This window comes from Hevea brasiliensis, chromosome 14, assembly GCF_030052815.1.
Source record: "Hevea brasiliensis isolate MT/VB/25A 57/8 chromosome 14, ASM3005281v1, whole genome shotgun sequence".
In the NCBI taxonomy this organism is placed as follows: Eukaryota; Viridiplantae; Streptophyta; class Magnoliopsida; order Malpighiales; family Euphorbiaceae; genus Hevea; species Hevea brasiliensis.
In genome coordinates, this window is record NC_079506.1 from 20,521,475 (window position 1) to 20,540,267 (window position 18,793).

General features: G+C 24.6%; 2 pseudogenes; one reads left to right on the forward strand and one right to left on the reverse strand.

The window, feature by feature from the left end:
- Positions 1-1,709: 1,709 nt before the first annotated feature.
- On the reverse strand, positions 1,710-2,890 carry LOC131173139 (uncharacterized; annotated as a pseudogene).
- A 623-nt stretch (positions 2,891-3,513) lies between these two features.
- LOC131168869 (uncharacterized) lies at positions 3,514-18,483 on the forward strand (annotated as a pseudogene).
- Positions 18,484-18,793: the final 310 nt, after the last annotated feature.

An 18,793-nucleotide genomic window follows, 5' to 3' on the forward strand; every position in this document is an offset into this window, starting at 1 on the left:
GCTTCCCAAGATTGACTTACAATCTAATAACATTTTGGTGGGGAATTTAAGGATATTAAACTCAAAAGTAGAGAAAGTAACATAAATAAAATATATAAATAAAAAAAAAAAAAAACTGTTTGTATATTATATAAAGTGATATTAGAGCAATAGAGCTTAAATTTTTCAACCAACTGATATCAGTGTATAACTCAATCATAAAGGCACCTTTTTAATGAAACTCTCTGTTTACAGTGATCTTGCATGTTTGTAGAAGGAACCCATTGAGAGGGTTATTTGAAATCAAATCAAAAGCACAAAGAATCTTACAACAGGTCTGTTGAGAAGATGAGTCCTAAACTGAAACTCAACAAGGAGAAGAGTAGCATAGACAAGATTTTCTAAGAAAGTGAAAAAGGTGAAGTCAAAAGTGCCTTGACAAAGTGCGGTTCTGCAGAAAATCTGCAAAACTAATAGAGAGGCACAAAGGTGTTAGCAACAACAAAGTATTTGAAGACTATGGACAGTATTCCATCAATGGTAGTGAGCATTCCATTCAAGATGGTTATCAAAAAGCTAATACTAGCAGGAAAAAAAAAGCAACAACAACTACTAATTTTTCCAACCAGTAGCTTACTCATGCGTGAAATCCAGTCCATATCATTTTCTAAATACTATATAGCATGTATAAACTTTGAACATATATTTGGAAGGAAAAAATAGAATGGGTTTAAAGCGTATACAAACAAGGCAATAGAAAATGAAACTGCTTTGAAAAAGTGATTAGGTTAGGCACTTGAAAAGTCTTTATGCAATTGTCATCAAAGATGTGAATAATGGAGATTATATGAAGTTGAGTACAATCTTCAAGACTTAAGAACAGATCATGAGAATTTGAGAAACAACTATGATGAGGCAATTCATATGTTGAAGGGAAACTTGGGGAGAGAGAGTGCTACATATCAGACCTGCACAATTACTGAATAGAGAAATAGGGAGAGAGAGATAGAAAAGGACTAGGTGAGCAGAGAATTAGACTGGGTGAGAAGAGAATAGAAAGGGATGAGATTAGAATTAGAGAAAAAGAGAGAAAGAAGAATTCTGCATTTGTTATTGATTATAGAATGCCCAATTACAACTATTCTTCCCCTATTTATTCTAACCCCTACAAAATACCAGAATGTTGCCCTGTATATTACATACAGTCCACCAGCCCACCAAAGTCAACTTAACCAGCGCAGTCAACTCATCTAGCTCATCCCATCCCTTAGTCATAACAGAGAGGCCGAGGAATTTGGCAATAATGATGGGATGATGCAAACCTAGCCTGTTTGAAGGAAAATGATTGCAGTTGACGGTTTTGATGAAACCACAGTGACAAAATCAAAGAACTACAATAGTTAAAAGCTGCTTAGTCAACTTATTATTAATTAGATTTTATTAATAATTTAGACTTACAAGGACTTCACAATAACTTACAGAACAAAGACACGGCAATTCAACGTCATGAGGAAAAACCATAGTCCATTTATCATTGACCCACACGCCATTCCCGATTGGTAATAACCAATAAACACATGAAAACTAACAATTTGATATATAATGTCATCATACAACAACAAGTGCTTAATACACAATGCATTGTCGCCATCAATCAATAAGTCTTCAGTGCTTTAGAAAGCATTAAATCTAAAACTCAGTGAATACAACTAAAACGCAGTACTTCTCCGAAAATAGCTAAATTTGAGTACTTAACATCAAAGAGTCCACATACTTGTATCAAAGATTACATATGTAGAAACTTACAAATGATGCCATTTCTTCATCATTTGGCGCCCCTTAGTCATCCAAGTTCTCCATCTGAATGCTGCTTTTCAAAGGCACATATTCTCCAAGGTAGCCACCAAGATGATCATGCAAAACACTCTTATCGATTCCTTGGTGGTGATAGCTCTTGCAAACATAGTAAAAAACACTCTGCACCAACAAACCCACCAGATTTACAATCACCAACACCCCCACGAAAAACCCACCAACAACAATTCTCGTAAAAACACCATATTTGTCTCCTCCATGCACCACCACAGAGCCAAAAAATCCCTCCAATGACCCCACAAATTGCCAAATACCCAAACACAAGCACCGCAGCCATACGAGCCCTACCTTTTAGCAACTGATAGCTCTTCTTCATTGCGGCAATCCCATAAATGGGCTCAAGCACAGAAACCACACTAGCCAAGTGCCATAAAGCAGTTATATACACATGGACAACCAAGAAGAACACGAAAATCACCACCAGAGATAAAAAGAGCAAAACGACGTTCTGGGTATCGACGGCAATAACGAAAACGACCAAGAAGATAAGGATTACAGAGTTATAAAGCAACATCAACAAAGACACCCACAAAAACGTAATAAACAAGCGCTTGAAAACCCTGGGTATAGCAGAAATGGTAGAAGAGAAAGTCGCTTGGATGTGTAAAGAGAGGCAACAGTGAAAACAACAGCAGCTGTTGAGAGCAGAGAGAAAGCAAAAAGAAAGATTAGATAACAGAACTGGAAGATCATGAGAAGGGTCCATTCATGGCGGGTCTGATTGGGATCAGCTGATGGGTGGTCTTCAAGTTGAGCCAAGAGAGGGTGAGTAAAGAGAGAATGGGCTAAGATGGCAAAAGAAAGAGGGAAAATTAGGGTTATGGTTATGAGGTAGAAGGTTTTTGGAGAACGTTTGGTGATTGCAATTGATTCCCTCAAAATTTCTGGTATGGTTAAGAATTGGAGCTCTTCCGGTTCAAGATCCATGGCGTGAAAGGGTGTTCTGGCTGGAAAACAGAATGCAAGAAAAGTCGGTGGAGTGAGAAGCGATTTTATCAAGATTCTGGAGAGAAATAGATAGATCAGTGACCCAATGAATGAGGTAAGAACTGACAAGGGACAAAGAAGATAGAATGGAAGGCTAGTAAAGAGTTTGGGCTTTTTATTTTGTCTTTTGGGCCGGTTTTTCTTTCAATTATAGGGATTTTCTAATTAGCCTAAATTAAAAAACAAATTAAACTACTTTAATTATTTATATCAATTTTTTTATTAAATCTTATCATAATTAATAAATTCTATAATAATAAATACAAATAAATTTAAATAATTATATAATAAATTATTCATTAGAAATAATATTTATTAATTTAAAATTATTAATCTCAATTAATCTGTACATGGGTATATATATACAATTGATTTCTATAATTATATTCTACTAATTAGGAAGAAATCCTAAATAGGAATACAGAATACATAATATAATTATTTAAATTTATTTGTATTTATTATTATAGAATTTATTAATTATGATAAGATTTAATAAAAAAATTGATATAAGTAATTAAAGTAGTTTAATTTGTTTTTTAATTTGGGCTAATTAGAAAATCCCTATAATTGAAAGAAAAACCGGCCCAAAAGACAAAATAAAAAGCCCAAACTCTTTACTAGCCTTCCATTCTATCTTCTTTGTCCCTTGTCAGTTCTTAACTCATTCATTGGGTCACTGATCTATCTATTTCTCTCCAGAATCTTGATAAAATCGCTTCTCACTCCACCGACTTTTCTTGCATTCTGTTTTCCAGCCAGAACACCCTTTCACGCCATGGATCTTGAACCGGAAGAGCTCCAATTCTTAACCATACCAGAAATTTTGAGGGAATCAATTGCAATCCCCAAACGTTCTCCAAAAACCTTCTACCTCATAACCCTAACCCTAATTTTCCCTCTTTCTTTTGCCATCTTAGCCCATTCTCTCTTTACTTACCCTCTCTTGGCTCAACTTGAAGACCACCCATCAGCTGATCCCAATCAGACCCGCCATGAATGGACCCTTCTCATGATCTTCCAGTTCTGTTATCTAATCTTTCTTTTTGCTTTCTCTCTGCTCTCAACAGCTGCTGTTGTTTTCACTGTTGCCTCTCTTTAAACATCCAAGCGACTTTCTCTTCTACCATTTCTGCTATACCCAGGGTTTTCAAGCGCTTGTTTATTACGTTTTTGTGGGTGTCTTTGTTGATGTTGCTTTATAACTCTGTAATCCTTATCTTCTTGGTCGTTTTCGTTATTGCCGTCGATACCCTGAACGTCGTTTTGCTCTTTTTATCTCTGGTGGTGATTTTCGTGTTCTTCTTGGTTGTCCATGTGTATATAACTGCTTTATGGCACTTGGCTAGTGTGGTTTCTGTGCTTGAGCCCATTTATGGGATTGCCGCAATGAAGAAGAGCTATCAGTTGCTAAAGGGTAGGGCTCGTATGGCTGCGGTGCTTGTGTTTGGGTATTTGGCAATTTGTGGGGTCATTGGAGGGATTTTTTGGCTCTGTGGTGGTGCATGGAGGAGACAAATATGGTGTTTTTACGAGAATTGTTGTTGGTGGGTTTTTCGTGGGGGTGTTGGTGATTGTAAATCTGGTTCATTAGAAATAATAATTAAAATTTTAATGCTATTTTTTGCTATTATTTTTTTAAAAAAATTTTAATATTATACCGTATTATCATAATATTATAAATATTATGTTTAATTATTTAAATTAAAATATTAATTTTAATGTCATTTTAATTAATTATATAAATAAAATATTTATTAATTTAAAATTATTTTTTATTTGACTATATTTTCATGAAAGCTATATGTTATGCTATTAATATATAATATTAACTTAATTATAATATTAAATGTAATATAATAAAAAAATATGTAATAATAATTTTTAAAAATATATATTAAATACAAAGAGCTAATTTATATTTATTATTAATTTATTTTAATTTTTAAATATTTGCATATATTTTATTTTAATTTTTTTTTATAATTTATAATAATGTGAACTTGCATAATGAAATTGCATATCTAGATTAATGTGAAAGAAAATTATTTGTAAAACTAAAAAAAGGAATAATTTGAAATAAATTTTGGCTATTTAGTACATTATCATTATAAAATTTTTATTTTTATTATAATGATATCTTGAAATTTGATATTGTCATCTTATTTAATAAAAAAAATTTTAAAACCTATTTAATATATTAATTATTTAATATATTTAATAAGTATTTCTATTTTTTAAATTATAAATTATATTATATATGTTATAAATACATTATTAATTAAAATATAAATATAAAATGTATCATCCATGTTATAATTAATATATATATATATATATATATATATATAGAGAGAGAGAGAGAGAGAGAGAGAGAGAGAGAGAGAGAGAGAGAGAGAGAGAGAGGCTTCTAATTCAAAATTAAAAATTATAACAAAATTTTTTTAAAATAATTTTTAAAAAAATAAAATTTATAAAAAGAAAAATATAAATTTATACTATTAGTATTTATAAGAATATTTTTATTAGTTTGTTTAAATTTTAATTGTATTAAAATTATATTTCAAAAAAATAAAAAAATATATATTTTTATAAAATTAATTTCAATGTTAATTATTTTTTTATTTGATATTTAGTATAACTAATATGATTATCAATTCAGTTATTAATAAAAAATTCCTATATCAATATAATAAAATAATTATGCAACAATACAGTTTTATTTTTACAATTTTTTTTTATTTAAAAGAATAAAAACTATAAATACTACTATTTTCAATACCAAAAAGAATAAAAATAAAAAAAATATTAATAAATGTAATAATATAAATATAAATTTAATTAATTAATATATTATTAATATTACTCTTTTATTTATTATTAATGCAAAATATAATATTTTATAAATAATATGACGTTAGCTCTTAATAATAATTTTTAAGAAATTATAATTATAATAATATAGATATACATAAAAATAAATTAATTAGATTTAAATTTAATTATCTTTAATGATTTTTTTTGTTAGAATTGATCTTTAATTAAAAATAAATAAAATCCCTCTTAAGTTATTGGTTTAACAAATTTTAAAATTAATAATAATCTTGTGATGATTTATATTTTTTTATATTTTTATTTTTAGAAATTATAGTTATTAAAATATTTAATTTTAATTAATATTCATAATTTTATAAATATTAATATATTGTTTTATTGCAATAAAAAAATCTTAGATGAAAATTAACTTAAAAAATAATATGTAATAAATAAAATATTTTTAAATATATATAATAAATAATTAATTGTAAATATAAATTTAAAAAACTAAAAACTAATAAAGTATTTTATTTAATATTATAATACGATTAAATTATATTTTTATTTTTTATTTATTAATTTTTTATTTTAATTAATTACTTCTAGTAAAATTTCATATTTAATTGAAGTTAGAAATAAGTAAGATTAAAAATTTTAAATTTATATTAATTTTAAAATTAAAAATTTTAAATTTATAGAAATTTTAAAATTAATTTAAATAATAATTAATTTTAAAAATATAGAACAATTTGGATAATTCAATACTATCCTGTTTTATACATTTATATATATCAACTATGGAAAATCACTCAATATAAAAGACTGAATAAGAAAATGAACTATGGAAGGCCATCTTAATTAGCTGATGAACTAACATATTAGCATCCTCCCTATCAAAATGAAAGAAGATGTTTGAGAAGCCTAAAGTTTTAGGGCTTTTGATAAAAAAAGGTGTAATAAAAAATACAATAATACAAAAAAAAAAAGTACGTTTGAAAATAATTACTAAAAAGAGGTGAATTATGCTGAGCTGGATGAGGTGAGTGCGGGACACTAACTATAATCACGTTTTTAAGATACGGACGCTATTTAAAATAATGTCCGCATCAAAAATTTGAAAGGAGAGCTGGACGCTATTCAAAATAGCGTCCAGCTCTCCTTGAAATAATAAAAAATTAATTAAAAAAAGTTTAAAGGTTGGACGCTACTTATAGTAGCGTCCAACCTTTTTTTTTAATTTTTAATAATTTTATTTTATATTTTAAATAAAATATAAATATTATTTTAATAAATAAAATTATAATATGTAATATTAAATATTATAATATTTTTATTATAAATATTATTTTTTAATTTAAAATTAAATTAAAATTTAATAAAATAAAAAATTAAAATTAAAAAAATAAATAATTAAAAAAATTTAAGAAAAGTTGGACGCTACTATAAGTAGCGTCCAACTGTTTTTTAAATTTTTAATTATTTTATTTTATATTTTAAATAAATTAAAAATAATATTTTAATAAATAAAATCATAATATTTAATATTATATATTATAATATTTTTATTATAAATATTATCTTTTTAATTTAAAATTAAATTAAAATTTAATAAAATAAAAAATTAAAATTAAAAAAATAAATAATTAAAAAGGTTTAAAAAAAATTAGACGCAACTTATAGTTTAATTTTTTTAATTATTTTATTTTATATTTTAAATAAATTAAAAATATTATTTTAATAAATAAAATTATAATAATTAATATTATAATATTTTTAATTATTTTATTTTATATTTTAAATAAATTAAAAATATTATTTTAATAAATAAAATCATAATATTTAATATTATATATTATAATATTTTTATTATAAATATTATCTTTTTAATTTAAAATTAAATTAAAATTTAATAAAATAAAAAATTAAAATTAAAAAAATAAATAATTAAAAAGGTTTAAAATAAATTGGACACAACTTATAGTCTAATTTTTTTTAATTATTTTATTTTATATTTTTATTATAATTTTTTTATATTTTTTATTTTTTTTTAATTTTATTATAAAATATAAAATAAAATAATTAAAAATATTATAATATATAATATTAATTATTATAATTTTATTTATTAAAATAATATTTTTAATTTATTTAAAATATAAAATAAAATAATTAAAAATTTAAAGAAAAGTTGGACGATAATTATAGTACCGTCCAATTTTTCTTAAATTTTTTTAATTATTTATTTTTTTAATTTTAATTTTTTATTTTATTAAATTTTAATTTAATTTTAAATTAAAAAATAATATTTATAATAAAAATATTATAATATATAATATTACATATTATTATTTTATTTATTAAAATAATATTTATATTTTATTTAAAATATAAAATAAAATTATTAAAAATTAAAAAAAAATATTAGACGCCACTATAAATAGCGTACAACCTTTAAACTTTTTTTTAATTAATTTTTTATTATTTCAAGGAGAGCTATAAGCTATTTTGAATGGCGTTTAGCTCTCCTTTCAAATTTTTGATGCGGACGTAATTTTAAATAGTGTTCGGACTTTAAAAACGTTATTATAATTAGCGTCTCGCACTCACTTCGTTCAGCTGGTAATTATTTTCAAACGCACATTTTTTTTGTGTTATTGTATTTTTGATTACACCTCTTTTATCAAAAGCCTAAAGTTTTAATTTAATATCGTAAGCAGTTAAGCTCATAGAACCCAAAGCCGAGTACTGCGACGTCATTGCCACGATCAATCCAGAAGAATAGAATATTCAAAAATCACGATCACTAGCAACACCCAAACCATACTATAATGCCATTACTTCTGTTGCAATTATGTATGCTGGGCCTAACAATTTCTTCACAGTAGCAACCATAACTTCTTCTAATGTGTCTTGTAGAATTAGAATTGCCAACATCCACATGGAAATGATGGGACACCACTGGGCCTGTGCATTGTGGCTCTCCATTTGTTGAGTAACTGGGTACTGACATTTATTAAAAAGGCAAATCACAACTTAAGAAAGTGTAGTGTGATTCGAATTAAACTTTTAATATATATATATATATATATATATATATATATATATATATATATATATATATATATATATATATATATATATATATATATTGCATTATATTCATAGAGAAATATATACACTACCTATTTAATATTACATTTGGGGGCAAAAATTATTTTTTTAAATAAAAGTATCATTTTAAATATTATTAAAAAAAATAATTTAGAAAAAATTATTTTATTATTCTTATAATTAAAACTTATCAAATTTAATTTTAAATTATTTTTTAATACTATTTAATTATTATATTTAAAAAAAATAACTTTCTTAATAGTAATTTCAATAGCAATATGAAACAATTCCATAGTTAATAAAATTTGTCTACAGTATTGAACAGGTTGAACTAGGTATTCTTTATAACGTATTTAGAGGCAAGGGTTATTATTTAATGCACAATAGTTTATTTGAATATGAATAAGTATTGGATAATAGATTTGTGAATATTTGTTCAATTGAAGACGTGGGTTTTTATTGAATACTAATGTCTTGGAATGTTTTGCTACTCTTCATACAGTAATTCTTGTTAATTTAAAGGAGAGGTTCTATCCAAAATTGTTTTTTAATTTGTTTTGCCTGAAAGACAAACAAACCGTAGTTAAGTTTTGGGGGGCATTTAATGGGATGAAAGCTCAATTATTTATTGTAGAAGTTTAATTTAATTTATTTTTAATTTTTTATTTAATTTAATTTAAAAGTTTAAATTTAAATTTAATTTAATTAAAAATAAAGAAAATAAAAAATTGAGTTTCTTAATTTTGGGTTTATATTAACAAATCAAGAAATTAAGTTTAAAAATCAAAAAATTTGGTCCATAAATTTTAAATTTTTGCTAAATTAAGTTTAAATTAAAATTTTTTTACTAAATTAGACAACAAGTTGAAAAATAGTTAAATTAAACTTCTTTAATAAGTATAAAAGCTAAATTAAATATTTTACCATATTTATTTAATATGTTAATAAAATTGATAATTTTTCGTGTTAATTTGTTTTTAAGTAAGAGTTTCGAATTTTGATAAGTTGTTTCACAGTATGCATAAATTATTATAAAAAATATATAAATAAATTGTTTGATATTTTTAATAAAAAAGTAATTATCAATTAGTAATTTTTAAACGTGTAGTTTTAATTTTATTTATCTTATTTTTAATAAATGTATATTATCAAAACTCAATGTATTGTGAAATTAGGAATAAAAGATAAACATTTTCTATTAGATACAAGTATTTATACGTATATTAAGTAAAAAATGTATACATTTATTTTATTATTCTTATGATTAAAACTTATCAAATTTAATTTTAAATTATTTTTTAATACTATTTAATTATTATATTTAAAAAAAATAACTTTCTTAATAGTAATTTCAATAGCAATATGAAACAATTCCATAGTTAATAAAATTTGTCTACAGTATTGAACAGGTTGAACTAGGTATTCTTTATAACGTATTTAGAGGCAAGGGTTATTATTTAATGCACAATAGTTTATTTGAATATGAATAAGTATTGGATAATAGATTTGTGAATATTTGTTCAATTGAAGACGTGGGTTTTTATTGAATACTAATGTCTTGGAATGTTTTGCTACTCTTCATACAGTAATTCTTGTTAATTTAAAGGAGAGGTTCTATCCAAAATTGTTTTTTAATTTGTTTTGCCTGAAAGACAAACAAACCGTAGTTAAGTTTTGGGGGGCATTTAATGGGATGAAAGCTCAATTATTTATTGTAGAAGTTTAATTTAATTTATTTTTAATTTTTTATTTAATTTAATTTAAAAGTTTAAATTTAAATTTAATTTAATTAAAAAATAAAGAAAATAAAAAAATTGAGTTTCTTAATTTTGGGTTTATATTAACAAATCAAGAAATTAAGTTTAAAAATCAAAAAATTTGGTCCATAAATTTTAAATTTTTGCTAAATTAAGTTTAAATTAAAATTTTTTTACTAAATTAGACAACAAGTTGAAAAATAGTTAAATTAAACTTCTTTAATAAGTATAGAAGCTAAATTAAATATTTTACCATATTTATTTAATATGTTAATAAAATTGATAATTTTTCGTGTTAATTTGTTTTTAAGTAAGAGTTTCGAATTTTGATAAGTTGTTTCACAGTATGCATAAATTATTATAAAAAATATATAAATAAATTGTTTGATATTTTTAATAAAAAAGTAATTATCAATTAGTAATTTTTAAACGTGTAGTTTTAATTTTATTTATCTTATTTTTAATAAATGTATATTATCAAAACTCAATGTATTGTGAAATTAGGAATAAAAGATAAACATTTTCTATTAGATACAAGTATTTATACGTATATTAAGTAAAAATGTATACATTTATTTTATTATTCTTATGATTAAAACTTATCAAATTTAATTTTAAATTATTTTTAATATTATTTAATTATTATATTTAAAAAAAATAACTTTCTTAATAGTAATTTCAATAGCAATATGAAACAATTCCATAGTTAATAAAATTTGTCTACAGTATTGAACAGGTTGAACTAGGTATTCTTTATAACGTATTTAGAGGCAAGGGTTATTATTTAATGCACAATAGTTTATTTGAATATGAATAAGTATTGGATAATAGATTTGTGAATATTTGTTCAATTGAAGACGTGGGTTTTTATTGAATACTAATGTCTTGGAATGTTTTGCTACTCTTCATACAGTAATTCTTGTTAATTTAAAGGAGAGGTTCTATCCAAAATTGTTTTTTAATTTGTTTTGCCTGAAAGACAAACAAACCGTAGTTAAGTTTTGGGGGGCATTTAATGGGATGAAAGCTCAATTATTTATTGTAGAAGTTTAATTTAATTTATTTTTAATTTTTTATTTAATTTAATTTAAAAGTTTAAATTTAAATTTAATTTAATTAAAAAATAAAGAAAATAAAAAAATTGAGTTTCTTAATTTTGGGTTTATATTAACAAATCAAGAAATTAAGTTTAAAAATCAAAAAATTTGGTCCATAAATTTTAAATTTTTGCTAAATTAAGTTTAAATTAAAATTTTTTTACTAAATTAGACAACAAGTTGAAAAATAGTTAAATTAAACTTCTTTAATAAGTATAGAAGCTAAATTAAATATTTTACCATATTTATTTAATATGTTAATAAAATTGATAATTTTTCGTGTTAATTTGTTTTTAAGTAAGAGTTTCGAATTTTGATAAGTTGTTTCACAGTATGCATAAATTATTATAAAAAATATATAAATAAATTGTTTGATATTTTTAATAAAAAAGTAATTATCAATTAGTAATTTTTAAACGTGTAGTTTTAATTTTATTTATCTTATTTTTAATAAATGTATATTATCAAAACTCAATGTATTGTGAAATTAGGAATAAAAGATAAACATTTTCTATTAGATACAAGTATTTATACGTATATTAAGTAAAAAATGTATACATTTATTTTATTATTCTTATGATTAAAACTTATCAAATTTAATTTTAAATTATTTTTTAATACTATTTAATTATTATATTTAAAAAAAATAACTTTCTTAATAGTAATTTCAATAGCAATATGAAACAATTCCATAGTTAATAAAATTTGTCTACAGTATTGAACAGGTTGAACTAGGTATTCTTTATAACGTATTTAGAGGCAAGGGTTATTATTTAATGCACAATAGTTTATTTGAATATGAATAAGTATTGGATAATAGATTTGTGAATATTTGTTCAATTGAAGACGTGGGTTTTTATTGAATACTAATGTCTTGGAATGTTTTGCTACTCTTCATACAGTAATTCTTGTTAATTTAAAGGAGAGGTTCTATCCAAAATTGTTTTTTAATTTGTTTTGCCTGAAAGACAAACAAACCGTAGTTAAGTTTTGGGGGGCATTTAATGGGATGAAAGCTCAATTATTTATTGTAGAAGTTTAATTTAATTTATTTTTAATTTTTTATTTAATTTAATTTAAAAGTTTAAATTTAAATTTAATTTAATTAAAAAATAAAGAAAATAAAAAAATTGAGTTTCTTAATTTTGGGTTTATATTAACAAATCAAGAAATTAAGTTTAAAAATCAAAAAATTTGGTCCATAAATTTTAAATTTTTGCTAAATTAAGTTTAAATTAAAATTTTTTTACTAAATTAGACAACAAGTTGAAAAATAGTTAAATTAAACTTCTTTAATAAGTATAGAAGCTAAATTAAATATTTTACCATATTTATTTAATATGTTAATAAAATTGATAATTTTTCGTGTTAATTTGTTTTTAAGTAAGAGTTTCGAATTTTGATAAGTTGTTTCACAGTATGCATAAATTATTATAAAAAATATATAAATAAATTGTTTGATATTTTTAATAAAAAAGTAATTATCAATTAGTAATTTTTAAACGTGTAGTTTTAATTTTATTTATCTTATTTTTAATAAATGTATATTATCAAAACTCAATGTATTGTGAAATTAGGAATAAAAGATAAACATTTTCTATTAGATACAAGTATTTATCATTATATTAAGTAAAAAATGTATACATTTATTTTATTATTCTTATGATTAAAACTTATCAAATTTAATTTTAAATTATTTTTTAATACTATTTAATTATTATATTTAAAAAAAATAACTTTCTTAATAGTAATTTCAATAGCAATATGAAACAATTCCATAGTTAATAAAATTTGTCTACAGTATTGAACAGGTTGAACTAGGTATTCTTTATAACGTATTTAGAGGCAAGGGTTATTATTTAATGCACAATAGTTTATTTGAATATGAATAAGTATTGGATAATAGATTTGTGAATATTTGTTCAATTGAAGACGTGGGTTTTTATTGAATACTAATGTCTTGGAATGTTTTGCTACTCTTCATACAGTAATTCTTGTTAATTTAAAGGAGAGGTTCTATCCAAAATTGTTTTTTAATTTGTTTTGCCTGAAAGACAAACAAACCGTAGTTAAGTTTTGGGGGGCATTTAATGGGATGAAAGCTCAATTATTTATTGTAGAAGTTTAATTTAATTTATTTTTAATTTTTTATTTAATTTAATTTAAAAGTTTAAATTTAAATTTAATTTAATTAAAAAATAAAGAAAATAAAAAAATTGAGTTTCTTAATTTTGGGTTTATATTAACAAATCAAGAAATTAAGTTTAAAAATCAAAAAATTTGGTCCATAAATTTTAAATTTTTGCTAAATTAAGTTTAAATTAAAATTTTTTTACTAAATTAGACAACAAGTTGAAAAATAGTTAAATTAAACTTCTTTAATAAGTATAGAAGCTAAATTAAATATTTTACCATATTTATTTAATATGTTAATAAAATTGATAATTTTTCGTGTTAATTTGTTTTTAAGTAAGAGTTTCGAATTTTGATAAGTTGTTTCACAGTATGCATAAATTATTATAAAAAATATATAAATAAATTATGATATTTTTAATAAAAAGTAATTATCAATTAGTACTTTTAAACGGTAGTTTTAATTTTATTTATCTTATTTTAATAAAATGTATATTATCAAACCAATGTATTGTGAAATTAGGAATAAAGATAAACATTTTCTATTAGATACAAGTATTTATACGTATATTAAGTAAAAAATGTATACATTTATTTTAGTGTTCTTATGATTAATAACTTATCAAATTTAGTTTTAAATTATTTTAATACTATCTATTTAATATATTTAAAAAATAACTTCTTAATAGTAATTTCAATAGCACATGAAACAATCTCCATAGTTAATAAAATTTGTCTACAGATGGAACAAAAGAACTAGGTATTCTTTATAACGTATTTAGAGGCAAGGTTATTATTTAATGCACAATAGTTTATTTGAATATGAATACATTGATAATAGATTTGGTGAATATTTGTTCAACTGAAGACGTGGGTTTTTATTGAATACTAATGTCTTGGAATGTTTTGCTACTTCTTCATACAGTAATTTGTTAATTTAAAGGAGAGGTTCTATCCAAAATTGTTTTTTAATTTGTTTTGCCTGGAAAGAGACAAACAAACCGTAAGTTAAGTTTTGGGGGCATTTAATGGGATGAAAGCTCAATTATTTATTGTAGAAGTTTCTAATTCTAATTTATTTTTAATTTTATTTAATTTAATTTAAAAGTTTAAATTTAAATTAATTTAATTAAAAATAAAGAAAATAAAAAAATTGAGTTTAATTTGGGTTTATATAATAAATCAAGAAATTAAGTTTAAAATCAAAAAATTTGGTCCATAAATTTTAAATTTTTAAGTAAATTAAGTTTAAATTAAAATTTTTTACTAAATTTTTTAGATAACAAGTTGAAAAATAGTTAAATTAAACTTCTCTTTAATAAGTATAGTTTTTAAATTAAATATTTTACCATATTTATTTAATATGTTAATAAAATTGATAATTTTTCAGGTTAATTTGTTTTTAAGTAAGAGTTTCGAATTTTGATAAGTTGTTTCACAGTATGCATAAATTATTATAAAAAATATATAAATAAATTGTTTGATATTTTTAATAAAAAAGTAATTATCAATTAGTAATTTTTAAACGTGTAGTTTTAATTTTATTTATCTTATTTTTAATAAATGTATATTATCAAAACTCAATGTATTGTGAAATTAGGAATAAAAGATAAACATTTTCTATTAGATACAAGTATTTATACGTATATTAAGTAAAAAATGTATACATTCAAATGATGATGTATATTATTATTTTTTTTTTTGGTGAACACAGAGATTGGCACAATAGCTGTAACACCCCAAATTTTTAAATAATTTTTTTATGTGTAGTAAATGAGTTTTGACTAGTTTGAAGAGCCTAGGAAGGGCCAGATGATATTGTAGAGATATGAATTTGAGACTTGTGATTTTAAAAGTGTGATTTAAGCTACTTTACAGATTGAGTAGGTCCTAGGTACAGGGAAAACTTTGCCAGATTTTCAGTATAAGTTAGGCTGTCTTTTGATTCTTTGAAGTCTTATTTTGAGTTAATTATGATAACTTTATAATATAATTATTTAGGTGATCAGGGTCAGCCATCCTCCTCCACTCAGCGGCCACAGTGATTCCCGATGTACTGTGAGTAGATATTTATTTTATTTACAATTTTAATATTATTATACATACAAGGCATGTTCATGCATTCACTTATAATTATATGTATATAGCTATTATAGGCATGCTTTGTGTTGTATTATTATTTGATGAAATTGATGTGGGTGTCACTTTAGGGTAAATTGAAACTGTGTGCATGTGTTGGTGTGCGTGAGGTGTGGTACTAAATATGGGTAAGACGGCAGATCAGCTTAAGCTAGTCTTGCTTAGGGCCCGATCCTTTTTGTGATAAGTCGGGATGAGCACAGCTTTGAGTCTCGCTAACCCCTGTATTTGGATTATTAAGAGAAAATCTGACTCGAGTTGATCTCACCAATAGAAGTTGGAATTAAGAGAGCTGTGTAGGAAATCAGCTCTCATATATTTATATATTTGATTAATGTGACACACGGGTGTATGAGTGCTCCAAATTATTCTTTGTGTGAATATTATTTGAACTTGGTTGAATGTATTGATATATACTGCATTTCTTCCTTAGGGATGCATTAGTCCTAGATAGTTATAGAAATTATATTTAAAATCAATATCTTACTTTATGAGTTTAACGCTTACTCCTATTCACCATATTTTTTTCCAGGTTATAGGAGTTTCTCTTTCTTTGTGATTAACCTGCTTCTTTCCTCACAGGTATACTGGCAGTAAATATCAGTATTTCATAGTATTGATTAAAAATTTAGACTCCGCATGTGCTAGGAATATTATCTTTGGCATGGGACTATAAAAGATTATTTGCTTTGAAATTGTAAACCTATATTTATGCGTGTGTGGTTGAATGGGATGAATATATATCTTGGATGAGGGAGCTGAGCTCTCATTTAATAATATAATTATGTTGAGGATTATGAGGGCAAGAGCAAGAGTTCTAAATTTATATGGTATTTGTGATCATGGTGTAGGGTGAGCTAAAACTCCCCATTGGGTTTTCTAGTTTATGGTCGACTGGTCTCCGTTGATTTCTTAAAATGGCTCTAGATATGGGCTTTATGGTTGGGCTAAAAATCAAGCAGCTTACTATGGGCTTTGGGAGTCTTATATTGACTCCAAGTCCTAGTCCTGACTCCATTATTTGGGTCATGACAAAGTTAGTATCAGAGATTAGGCTCTAGATTCATGGGAAATGTTATCTTAGGTTTGTCACATGCAGAGTATAGGATCCTATTTTATCTTTTTATAATTTCTTGCTTCTAGTTTCTGCATTTTCCTTTGTAGTATTTCTTGGTATGTGTCCAATGTATCGATTCTCATGGGACTACAAGTGATATAATTGGAGTTAGCAGAAATGCCGATATCTGCCTTAGTGATAAGTGTCCGAAGAGATGATGTGATTAGTCGCAAGATATGGGCCGTGGCATGTCTAATTAATGTAAGGCAATTTGTGCAGATAGAATGAGTCATGATAGTGTAGTTGCTCTTAAGTGAGGGTGTGGGTACTTCCACCGAACCGCCTAGTTAGGTAAGTTTATGGTATTAATTGAGTTGTTCTATCGTGATAGTTTTCCATACGCATTTATATGGAGGTGTAAGGGACGGAGATGACAAATTGTTGGGATATACTACAAGAACTCATGCAAGGCTCTCATTGTTTGTGTTATAAGTCATAGACAAGGTAATATGGATATAAGACTATTGTGTAGAGCTGTGTATATCCCATGGTGTTTTATGATAAGATTTTGTAAACAAATTCTTTTTGGTATAGTTGTGCCATAACGAAATTCTATTCTTGTAGAGGAGTTAGGAAACTCCTAATTATGGTCTAAAACCCTTTGGATAAAGTATCAGTTATTGCTTTTAGGTGATAACTAGAGTTAGTGACTTGGTTATCCTAACTTAAGCATAACGTTATAGCTTGAGTTACCATGAGATTAAAAGTTTTAGTATGGTTGCAGTATAATGGACCATCTAGTTTCTTGTATGGGATCTTGGATAGTTTTGGCATTATGATGGATGTTTTGCTTAGAGTTTATTGAGGTAGCATCTCCTTGGTGGGGCAGCAAGGTGTAGAGTACGGCTTTACTCCCTAAAGGAGACCTAAGGTTATGAATAATGTTCATAGCCTATGAAATGACTTTTTAGAAAAGTTTGTAGCATGAGAAGAGAGTAGATGGCCTTGCATAATTATGGCAATATGATAAATATAATACCTTTCTTGTAGTCAGTTGTGCTGCAGAATGTGGTAATGTCTTTTTAAGAGAGATAAAAGGTTACTACTAATGTAGTGACCTATGGAATGATGTCCCGAATGGGACTAAAGTTCTCTAGGCATGCTAATGCATTTTTTTTCATTTTGGCATTGATACATATAGATAATAGTGCAAAGGAGCTCATAAAAATAACTCGATTTATGATGCTTTGAACTTTTTAATATGAAATTTCACGTGCATTTGACAAGTCATTTATCTTTTAATCTTTAGGATAATCAAGAGCTTTTATTTGTGTTTCAGACTCCCCAAGAGCTACGTGATGCATTTGATTTTGCAATTAACAAAGGAAACATAAGAACAATGCCTAATAGAAGCATGCGTGCTGCTCCTTATCCCACTCCTGGTGCTCTTCTGTTAGGGGATGCATATAACATGAGACACCCTTTAACAGGAGGAGGAATGACAGTTGCGCTATCTGATATTGTTTTATAGAGGAATCTTCTGAGGCCTTTTCATGATCTAAGCAATGTATATTCCCTTTGCAAGTATCTTGAGTCTTTCTACACTCGACGCAAGGTGATTAAATGATTTTTCACAAGTTACATATGAGCATTGTTTTCATAATTTCTAGACTTAAATTATTTAGGATCTAGTTTGGATAAACAATAGGGTAGTACTCATGGCCACAACTGTGAGATTAAAATTGGTGCTAACCCTTCATATCCACTTCCATTCAGCCTGTGGCATCTATCATAAATACTTTGGCTGGAGCCTTATACAAGGTTTTTAGTGCATCAACTGA